The sequence below is a fragment of the Zingiber officinale genome, chromosome 6B (genome assembly GCF_018446385.1).
Source record: "Zingiber officinale cultivar Zhangliang chromosome 6B, Zo_v1.1, whole genome shotgun sequence".
Classification (NCBI taxonomy): domain Eukaryota; kingdom Viridiplantae; phylum Streptophyta; class Magnoliopsida; order Zingiberales; family Zingiberaceae; genus Zingiber; species Zingiber officinale.
In genome coordinates this window covers 128,368,078-128,379,743 of record NC_055996.1, presented here as the reverse complement: position 1 = coordinate 128,379,743, position 11,666 = coordinate 128,368,078, and positions in this window count along the sequence as shown.

Genomic DNA, 11,666 nt, shown 5'->3' with positions numbered 1-11,666 from the left:
CGATTTTGAGCTGTCAATGCATTTTTTTCGGCTTTAATGGCTGACCAAACCGGATCAAGGACCGGTTCAAGATTCGATCGATCGGACCGACCGGTCCGGTCCAATTTTCTCAACATTGCTTTGAGCATGGTCATTCTCTATAAGGATGACAATGGGGTGGGGGTGGGGGTGAGTTTGTCATCCCCATCCCCCCTCCCCCACCCTGAATTATATCTCCACCCTCATCCCCATCTCCATTCTTGATTTTGTCTAATCGAGGAATCTTCATCCCTGATCATAGGGATTAAATTTTCATCTCTATCCCCGCTTCAAATGTTCATTGTTCATTTACTTGGTCAAAAAGTTTTCAATTTTTAACATATTTCATAAAATTATTAATATAAGAATTAATGACATATAAATACTAATATTAATTAAATAATACATATACGATAACATTAATAATTTATGATTTAATAAGTAGAAAATATCAACTCTATTATTATTATTATTATTATTATTATTATTATTATTATTATTATTATTATTATCGAGGATAATATCCTCATATCTATCTTCATTCAATTGTGAGGATTTAAAAAATCTCCGAACGCATACATGAAAAGACCCCCCCCCCCCCCTCGGAACCTGCCCCCATTTTGGATTTTTCCCATGGAGTCTCAAACCCGTGGAAAAAATTATCATCCCTAGTGCCCCATGTCAACTCAAATATGAGTCATCTTTGACCATTTCCAACTTGACAAATATCCACCCCTTAGGAGAAACACAAGCATCAAAGAAGAACTTCACCTGGAACATCGAGTTCGGACGATCCCCTCTAGCAACTAAAGAATTAATCAAGTTCAAACAATGCTTGATGATATTGCCTGTGAACATCGACAAGTGAATCATCGGTGAGTTGGCCCCATTACCCACTTAATTGTCAATCGTCGAATGACAACAAGGATGATGATGGAATTGGGAGCTTGGACAGAGACAAACAAGAAAGAGAAGAGAGTTAGAATGATGGCCAAGGAGTTCCCGGCGTAGTCACTCTGACGCTCAAGTTAGAGGAGGAAGAAGATGAGCCTTAGCATTTTAATATATGTAGGTATGTGTATGCGTACCTTAGATACCAGAAAAGACTACTTTTTATAGAGAAAAAAAGACCTTTTCCTTCTGTTCTGATCCACATGTTGTCATTATTTAATTTCTTAAATAATGTAAAATTTATTCCCCTAACTGCCTTTTTCTCATAATAATCCTAGATTTACACGATCATTATTCTTTTCCTGAAATGATCCTTCATTCTGCATTGTTTAGAAGCCAAGTGACTCGAGAGACCAAGAGGTTATAAAGCTGGAAGGCCTGAGTGGTCTGGAGGCTCAAGAGGCCAAGAGGATATGAAGCCGGGAGGCCTGAGTGGCCGGGAGACCCAAGAGGGCGGGAGACTATGGAGTCGATGTTGAGACATTTAACATCGGTTAGAGGGGGTGAATAGTCGATCACCCACGTTGTTCGCTTCCTACACTTGTTAGCATAGCAGAAATACAAAACAACAAATATGAAAAATAAAGACTATGAAGAAATACAAGCAAGCCGCTAACGCGTTCGTTTACCTAGTTCGACAATCAAGGTCCTACTCCATGACTGTCCATAAGGTGGACGATCCCTCAATCTGTCGGTGAATTAATCCTTGGAACTTCGGCTAGTTCAAACTTCTTTGTCAGTGGAGAAACCTTACCATAACTCAATCAAGAACACGAGATCACAAGAGAGATTAGAGACTCTAATTAGGGGTTAACCATCTCTGATTTCGTCACCTAAGTCAGCCACCCCAAACTCTCTTAAATAGAGCTCAGGGAGAATGGCCAAAGTTGTTCCTGTTGGGGTTGCAAGGTTGCAAATATAGTCCCACATTGAAAACACATAGGCAAGATCATTGGTTTATAAGAAAAAATATCTTCATTGGCATGAGGCATTTTGGGTAGAGCTCAAGAGCAAAATCATGAGGGCTTAAGCCCAAAGTAGACAATATCATACTATTATGGAGATATCTAAATTCTTTTCGATCCTACAATTGGTATCAAAGTAAAGTCACTCTTCACCGGACTAACCACCGGAAGAAGCACGAGCCAGAGCCATGATCCAAGATTGAACCATGTGAGTGAAAACCTTGAACAAAGTAGGAGAGGCCCTTAGCAGGCCAAGAGTGGCCCAATGCTTGAGGAGGACCCTGTGGTCCTCTGTTTGAGGGGGGATTGTTGGGGTTGCAAGGTTATAAACATAGTCCCATATTGAAAACACATGGGAAAGATCATTGGTTTATAAGGAAAAAAATATCTCCATTGGCATGAGGCATTTTGGGTAGAGCCCAAGAGCAAAACCATGAGGGCTTAGGCTCAAAATAGACAATATCATACTATTGTAGAGATATCTAAATTCTTTTTGATTAATCCTCTATGGAATTCAACCATTATAACTCAATGGCTAGATACCAGTCGATTGGTCCACTTCGATTGAGAGAACAGAAGTATTCTGTTCACTCTTAGTCTAACCATCAATCGACTGGTACATACATCAGTCGACTGATAAACCCTAAACCTAGGATTTACCTCAGTATATTCTCTCATGCACTCGTTCTCACCTGCACAACCTTGACCTTGCCTTCTAGCCTCCTGTATCAGCCTTGTGCCCCTCATATGCTTCCATATCCTTCATGCTTTGCCTTCAAGAGCTTCCTTCAGCTTTGTTATTATTGTCGAGTCTTTCTTTGCCAAAAGAGTGTGCCTCCGGGACTTCAACCTTTGCCAAATTACACTTGGACTTACGTTGCCAAGACTATATGCTTGGACTTATACCGTCAAGACTCACTCTTGGACTTTCACCATTACCAAGATCACATTTGGACTTTTACTTTTCCAAGATCACACTTGGACTTTCCTTGTTATACATGCATCCTACATACTTACAATGCATATCAAATACAATAATAAACATAACTTAAACTTTGTCCAAACATCAAAACCTAGGCCACCTAGATTACTCCAACAATTTTTCCCTTTTTGATGTTTGACAACCCGTTTAAGTTAGGAAAGCATAAATACAATAATAATGCAAATAAACATGCAATCTATACATGCATAAATCATGGAATCTAACCCTAGACTCTCCCTTCACCTAAACTCCCGCTTGACCTATGATTTCCTATAAAGGTAAACTTTTCTTCCTTTCCCAATAAATAAGTTGATCCTGTCCGAGTCGCTGAATCAACGGACGCTGGGTACGTGGCGTTCTCCGGCTGCTGACGTAGATCTCCGACCACTTGCACCGACTTCCGGCGAACCTGCAAAGAAGTCGAGCCGGGAAGGGGTTCCCGGCGACGACCCTCCGACGCTCAAGTCAAGCAAACGAAAAACAAAAAGGTGGCTTCCAGGATCAGAGATTTCATACCTCCAGTGAAGTCTAAGGGGCCTTATATAGAGCTATGGGAGCTTGGTGCACACAACCCGAGGTGTACACGTGTCATGTACCATATCACAGCATGGGCTTGTCAGAAGAGCATGTCTGACACCATACTGCTACAGTCTGAACGTCTCCTTGATGGGACAGCAGAATCCCTCATCGTACGATACTGAGTATGGCCTGGTCCTCGAACATACCTGTTGTTAGGGACAGGGGTTACTAAGATGGCGTCCACACTATCCCATACTTTTTGACTTCCTCTTCCCGGATCGACCATCAAACCGCTCGGCCAGGATATTCACATTTGGTCTGGCGTAGGTGGTCGCCCGTCCGGGAGGGTTCAGGGTCATCGCCTGCTCGGCTCTCATAGCCTAACACCCTGGCCGAGCGGGTAGACTGCTCGGCTGTTACTCTTTCTTTGCACCTCGGCCGAGCGGACTATCCGTTCGGCCATATGATCTTCTTTTATTAATTGTAAATCTGAGCTCACGGCCAGATGGTTGTTCTCTCGTATGAAGGTCATTACCTAGTGATCAGCCTGTCCCGCCCGCTCGTCGAGCCCATGGGGTTGACCCCCCTTTGACCGTTGACCTCCACGTGTCATTGACCTTGCCCTCATGAGGGCCCCCCGGCCTTATCACTGGATCACTTGCCTTTCCTTTAAGTCCAGTCGAAAGAGGCGTCAAAGTCCGACTGACTGGACTGCCGGTTTGACTGAGTGACGACCACTATGCTGGGCCCAAGAAGGTTCATCCGCTCGGCTTACCTTCTTCTTCATGCCCGTTCGGCGCTATCATGCTGACGCCCTCGGTATCCCCTCGGAATTCGCACCGAATCTTCTCCATTAACGCCGAGCACGCGCGCTGCGCGCGGTAGGGGCGTTCATTAAATGCACCTTGTGTCCTGCTAACACGTGGCGCTCCCGCTGTCGTCAGCGTACAGCGGCGGCGTTACCTCCGATGGGACAGCCGCCGTTTGAAATGAACGGCTCGATGACAGCTTCGTTTTTTGCGACATGGATCTGACGGCTGAGGTCATTCGGGGCCAACACTATAAAGCTTTCGATCTCTTCTCTCCGCCGCATTTATGCTCCCTAGTGCTCCGAGGCCTTGCTGCTCTTTCTGCTCCAGCGACTTCATCTTTCAGCTCTCCAGCGACTTCTCAGCCTCTTTCTTCGATCATCCTCTCGCTCGTAAGTCTCCCTCACCCTTCATTCCGTCGTTCCTTTGCACTTTTCATTAGCTGTCCTTTCCTTCTTGTCGCCATCTTTCCTCGCTTGCTCTATTGTTTCCTTTCCGCCTTGCATTTCTTCTTTATTTTCAACCATGGCTAGCACTTCTCAGCCGACCACAGGCGCTCTTGGTCTTTGGTACACGACCATGGAGAGTCGGTTTGACGAGGAAGACGCCCTGCGTCTCGCTCGAACATATGACCTCCCGGCTGACCACAATATAGTAGTAGCCACCCCCACCGACCGGCCTCATGGTCCGCCACCTGACACCATTCTCTTTTTCCAAGATCAATTTTTGGTCGGGTTGCGATTTCCTCCGCACCGGTTCCTCGTACAAGTGTGCAACTATTTTCGCATCCCGCTCGGCCAACTAGTTCCGAACTCCATTAGGCTGCTGAGCAGGGTGGTAATTCTTTTTAAACTGAACGACATCCCACTGGACCCCAAAGTTTTCCACTACTTCTACTATCCGAAACAATCCGAGTGGGGCACTTTCATTTTCCAATCTAGGATAGGTTTTGTTCTTTTCGATAATATGTCGAGCTCCAACAAGCACTGGAAAGAACATTTCTTCTACTTGCGTTTTCCCGAGCTGCCGTCTTTCCGAACCAAATGGCAGACGGCGGTGCCAACCCAACCGGAGCTCGGCAAGTTTAAGAGCGATCCGGCCTATCTTCATGCAGCCAACCGGCTGGTCAGTCAGCGATACAGCATTGATAAGCTGCTCCTTCCCGAAGTGCTATATATATTCAGCTTGTCCCCTGTCCAAGCCGACCTGCCCTACAGCATGAGTAAGCATTCTTCTCGCCTTTTTCCTTAGTTCTAACTGATTTATTCTTCGTTTCTGCAGCTGAAGTCATGTGGCGCGCTAAGACTACCGAGCGGCTTAAGTTGAGAGCTGCTGAGATTGAGGCGGCGAAGAATAAGGAGATCGCCGAACGAGGGTTGATCTTGGCGGGCTCGGCACTTGGAGGGGATGAGGGGACTCAGATTGCCCCTGAAGCCCTAACCGCTTCTGCCTCTCTCAACGAGGCTGGGGCGATATCGTATCCTCTGCTCAAGCCGAGGTAGAGGGCCGCTCGGCGGATGAGGTTCCTCTAGCGACTCGGAAACGCAGACGGCCAGAGCAAGCCTCTCAGCCGACTCCATCCGATGAGCAGCGTTCCGAGCGGGGTGATGATGCTCCCGTGGTCTCCGGGGCGGTTTCCACAGAGAGCACCCCTACGTCGCTCGGCTCTCCCCTGGCTGCCTCCGAAGTGTCGCCTACTAGTCCTCCTCGGACCCTGCGTCACCTTAGATGATTGGGCGACCGTCCTTCCACAATTGGCGAGCCGTCTGGCACAGCAGCTGCGCCCCAAGATGATCCGAGCGGCCCGCGGGTGATAAAAACGGTTCTGCGATTTCCGTCGGAGGAATACTTATTGGCTGCTGATCGGCCAACGGTTCCCGAACAGCAAATCACTCTCACAGGTCCTCTTGCCAAAGCTTGGGAGGACGCTCGGCTCCACATCGCGCTTATGACCCCCAGCCAACTAGGAGACAACTGGGGTATATCCTTTGTCTTGTTGGTTAATTTGGTTCAGCTTCTAACTTGATCACATCCATTCACAGAACTGGGTGGAGCATATCGCTATCAGCAACCGCCTGGCCGAGTTGGAGGACGAGCTGAAAAAGGTCAAAACCTCAGGGGAAAGCAGAGGACAATCCACGGCTGCTTTGGAGAAAGCCAAGAAGCTCTTGGAAGCCGAACGGAATAGATCTTCTGACTTGGCAAGTGAAGTGACTCGGCTCAAGGCTCTGGTCAAGCAGCGTGACAAGGAAATAAAGCTTGCGACCAGTCAGAAGCTCAAGGCCATCGATGATATGGACATGATGAAGGTGGAAAACCGGGGGCTGGAACAGCGCGTGAAGGACTTGGACGCCTTACTGAAAACTGAACGGGAGGGCCGCTCGGCTGATCAAGCTAAATTTGAAGGGGATTTGAAAGATCTCCAGGCTGCCCTTGACGCTTCTCAAGCTACGTTCAAAGAATATCAAGACGGGGAGCCTAGCCGGTCGGCTGAAGTGCGAAAAGCTTTCGTCCGCTTGGACGAGTTTGGAGAAAAGTTCAGCGACAAGCTGTCCCTAACTTTTGAAGAGGCTATCAAGGTGGCGGTTGATTATTTGAAGAATAAGGGCCACCTACCATCCGAGCTGTCCGTCCCCCCTGAAAATCTGGCAGTCATGATGGGCTCTATCCCGGACGCCCTTTTTAACTTTGATGAGTGAGGAGTATTTGAATTATTTTTTGTATGCCCGTCGTTCGGCGCTAACACCCTTGTTATTACTACTTTTGTCTGTCCGTCGTTCGGCGTAAATGAAATCTTCTTTTGCTTGTTATTTGCTTGCTAGACCAATATTCATCCTTAGCCTTTGTTTCAGTCATAATATTTTTTCACGCTAAGTATTCTTTATAAGGGAGCCGCTCGACCGTACGATGGCCTTATTCTTGTCTTAGTAGTGGGACCGGTTATGGGTCAGCGCTTACAAACGGGTCGTATCATGTGAACAACTATCTGTACGGAGGCTTTATAAACGCCTGTTCATCGCTCGATTTTTAACGTCGGAGCTCGACGGTCTTCCGGCCGGCGGGTTTATAGACGCCGGTTCGTCTCTCGATTTTTAACGTCGGAGCTCGACGGTCTTCCGGCCGGCGGGTTTATAGACGCTGGTTCGTCTCTCGATTTTTAACGTCGGAGATCGACGGTCTTTCGCTCGGAGGGTTTATAGACGCCGGCTTGTCTCTCGATTTTTAACGTCGGAGCTCGACGGTCTTCCGGCCGGCGGGTTTATAGACGCCTGTTCGTCTCTCGATTTTTAACGTCGGAACTTGATGGTCTTCCGGCCAGCGGGTTTATAGACGCCGGTTCGTCTCTCGATTTTTAACGTCGGAGCTCGACGGTCTTCCGGCCGACGGGTTTATAGACGCCGGTTCGTCTCTCGATTTTTAACGTCGGAGCTCGACGGTCTTCCGGCTGGCGGGTTTATAGACGTCGGTTCGTCTCTCGATTTTTAACGTCGGAGCTCGACGGTCTTCCGGCCGACGAGTTTATAGACGCCGGTTCGTCTCTCGATTTTTAACATCGGAGCTCGACGGTCTTCCGGCCGGTGGGTTTATAGACGTCGGTTCGTCTCTCGATTTTTAACGTCAGAGCTCGACAGTCTTCCGACCGGCGGGTTTATAGACACCGGTTCGTCTCTCAATTTTTAACGTCGGAGCTCGACGGCCATTAAGGCTAATTTTGACACTGCCGTTCGGCGAAGCTATTTGTCATCCTTCAATTATTTCTGCTTCCTGCATTACAAGGACATAGGCGACCAAAACATATATAAAATTACATCAGCGCACCTCTCACCCAGCTCGATACGGCTGGAGATGATTCGCGCTCCATGGTCGATCTAGCCGCCGATCGTCTTCACCCTCCAAATAATAAGCACCTGAGCAGAGCTTTTCAGTGACTTTGAAGGGGCCCGCCCAAGGAGCCTCTAGCTTACCGACGTCGCCAACCGGCTTTACTTTTTTCCAGACGAGATTGCCGACTTGGAATGCTCTAGGGATCACGCGCCGGTTATAGTTCTGCTTCATTCTTTGCCTGTACGCCATCATCCGGACGGACGCCTTGGCTCGCTCCTCGTCGACCAAATCCAGCTCCATGTTCCTCCGCTCGGCGTTGTCATTATCATAGTTATGGATCCGGGCGGACTCGACACCCACTTCAACTGGAATCACTGCTTCACCCCCATAGACTAATTGGAATGGCGTCACGCCCGTTCCCTCCTTCGGGGTCGTTCGGATGGCCCATAGGAGGCCCGACACTTCATCCACCCAGCTTCCTCCCAAATGGTCGAGCCGAGCGCGCAGAATGCGAAGAATTTCCCGGTTGGATACTTCGGCTTGACCATTGCTTTGGGGGTACGCCACAGACGTGAAGTGTTGCTCGATGCCATAGCTTTTGCACCAATCTTCGAGCAACTTTCCCGCGAATTGCCGCCCGTTATCAGAAACAAGTCGACGAGGGATGCCAAACCGGCAGATGATGTGTTGCCAGATAAACTTCTTGACCATCTGCTCGGTGATCTTGGCTAGCGGCTCGGCCTCCACCCATTTGGAAAAGTAATCGACCGCCACTAGTAGAAATTTCCGCTGCCCGGTCGCCATAGGAAACAGACCCACGATATCCATTCCCCATTGGTCGAACGGACAGGACACGGTAGTTGCTTTCATTTCCTCCGCCGGTCGGTGGGAGAAGTTATGGTACTTTTGGTAAGAAAGGCACGTCGCAACGGTCCGAGCGGCGTCTGCTTGCAGGGTTGGCCAAAAAGTATCCGGCCAGCAGGATCTTCTTAGCCAGCGATCGTCCGCCCGGATGCCCTCCGCACGATCCTTGATGCACTTCTTGGAAGATGTACGCTGCGTCTTCCGAGCTCATGCATTTCAAAAGCGGGCGGGAGAAAGCCTTCTTGTAGAGTTGATCTCCAATGAGGGTGAACCGACCGGCTCTCCTCCTCAGTAGCTGGGCTTCAACCTGGTCGGAAGGTGTAGCACCCGAGCGGAGAAACTCCATGATGGGTGTCCTCCAATCACTTGGAAATGTGAGGCCCTCCATCCGATCGACGTGCGCCACCAGAGATACTTGTTCAATTGGCTGTCGGATGACGACCGGTGATATTGAACTTGCAAGTTTGGCTAACTCGTCCACTGCCTGGTTTTCCGCTCGAGGTATCTTCTGGATAATGACTTCTTTGAAGTTGGCCTTGAGCTTTTCGAAGGCCTCCGCATAGAGTTTTAGCCGAGCGTTGTTAATTTCAAAAGTACCAGAGAGCTGCTGAGCGGCCAGCTGAGAATCCGAATGAAGCGTCACCCGACCTGCCCCAACATGCCGAGCGGCTTGTAAGCCAGCTATAAGGGCTTCATACTCTGCTTCGTTGTTTGTGGCTTTGTAATCCAGCCGGACGGATAAGTGCATCCTTTCTTCTTGTGGAGAGAGCAGTAGTACGCCAATCCTGCTCCCGAGCCGAGTGGACGATCCGTCCACAAATATTTTCCACATAGCCTCGGGCTCAGGCTTTTGTACTTCGGTTATAAAATATGCCAAGGACTGCGCCATTATCGCCGAACGGGGTTGGTACTGAATGTCGAATTCGCTCAACTCCGTTGTCCATTTGATGAGCCGCCCGGACGCTTCTGGATTCAACAGCACTCTTCCCAATGGACTATTTGTCCGGACGATGATAGTATGAGCCAAGAAATAGGGACGGAGGCGCCGAGCAGCGAGGACCAAAGCAAAAGCCAGCTTCTCGAGTCCAGTGTAACGAGATTCAGCATCTTTTAAAATATGGCTTAGAAAATATACAGGTTCTTCTCCGCTCGCCCTTACTAGTGCCGAGCCGACGGCCTGCTCAGTTGAAGATAAATAGATACAAAGTGGCTCACCCATGACTGGCTTGGCTAGCACAAGCAGAGAGTTCAAGTATGTTTTCAGATCTTCGAACGCCCGATCGCATTCTTCGTCCCAGTGAAACTTAGTGGCTTTGCGCAAGATTTTGAAAAAAGGTAGGGTTCGGTCGGCAGTCTTGGAGATGAATCTGGACAAAGCAGTTATCCGACCGGTCAAGCGCTGCACTTCCCTCAGATTTCTTGGGGGCGGCATATCTTGTAGTGTTTTCACTTTGCTGGGATTTGCCTCGATGCCCCGCTCGGTCACTATGTATCCCAAGAAACGCCCGCCTTTTGCTCCGAACAGACACTTCTGAGGGTTCAGCTTAACTCCATATTTCCGTAACGTTCGGAAAGTTTCCTCCATGTCTTTAAAGAGGTCGACCGCTCGGACGGACTTGATGAGAATGTCATCCACATATACTTCCAGATTTCGCCCGATCTGCTCCTTGAACACTTTGTTTATCAAGCGCTGATAAGTGGCTCCCGCGTTCTTCAGCCCGAACGGCATCACATTATAGCAGTAGGTGCCGTCGGCTGTAACGAAGCTGACTTTTTCTTGATCTTCTCGGGCGAGCGGTACTTGATGGTAGCCCTGATAAGCGTCGAGCATGCATATCAACTCACAACCGGCTGTAGAGTCCACCAGTTGATCGATCCGGGGCAGAGGATAAAAATCTTTTGGGCACGCCTTGTTAAGATCCCGGAAATCGATGCACACTCTCCATTTGTTCCCCGGCTTGGAGACTAGTACCACGTTCGCCAGCCAGCTCGGGAACTGGACCTCGCGTATGTGGCCGGCTTGCAAAAGTTTCTCAACCTCCACTCGAATGATGACATTCTGTTCAGCGCTGAAATCCCTTTTTCTCTGCTTCACCGGCCGAGCGCCCGGTCGGACATGTAGCTCGTGCTGCGCTATGCTCGGCGAAATTCCGGGCAGCTCGTGCGTCGACCAGACGAAGACATCACAGTTTCTCTAGAGGCATTTGATCACTTCCTCTTTCTGACTCGCCTCCAGATCGGCCGCAACGAACGTGGTGGCCTCCGGTCGGGTCAGGTGAATCTGCACTTCCTCTTTTTCTTCATACACCAAAGAGGGAGGTTTTTCAGTTATGGCGTTTACCTCAATCCGGGGCACCTTCCGAGCAGAATTGGCTTCTACTCGTACCATCTCGACGTAGCATCGCCGAGCTGCCAGTTGATCTCCTCGTACTTCTCCCACTTTGTCTTCGACTGGGAACTTGATTTTCTGGTGGAAGGTGGAGACGGCCGCTCAGAATTCACTGAGAGCCGGTCGTCCCAGGATGATGTTGTATGCTGATGGAGAATCTACCACCACGAAGTTTGCAGTCCGCGTCCTTCTGAGCGGCTCCTCCCCCAGCGAAGTGACCAACCGGATCTGTCCGACCGGCAGTACTTCGTTGCCCGTAAACCCATAGAGGGGGGTTGTCATGGGCAGCAGCTCGGCTCGATCAATTTGTAGTTGGTCAAAAGCCTTTTTGAAGATAATATTGA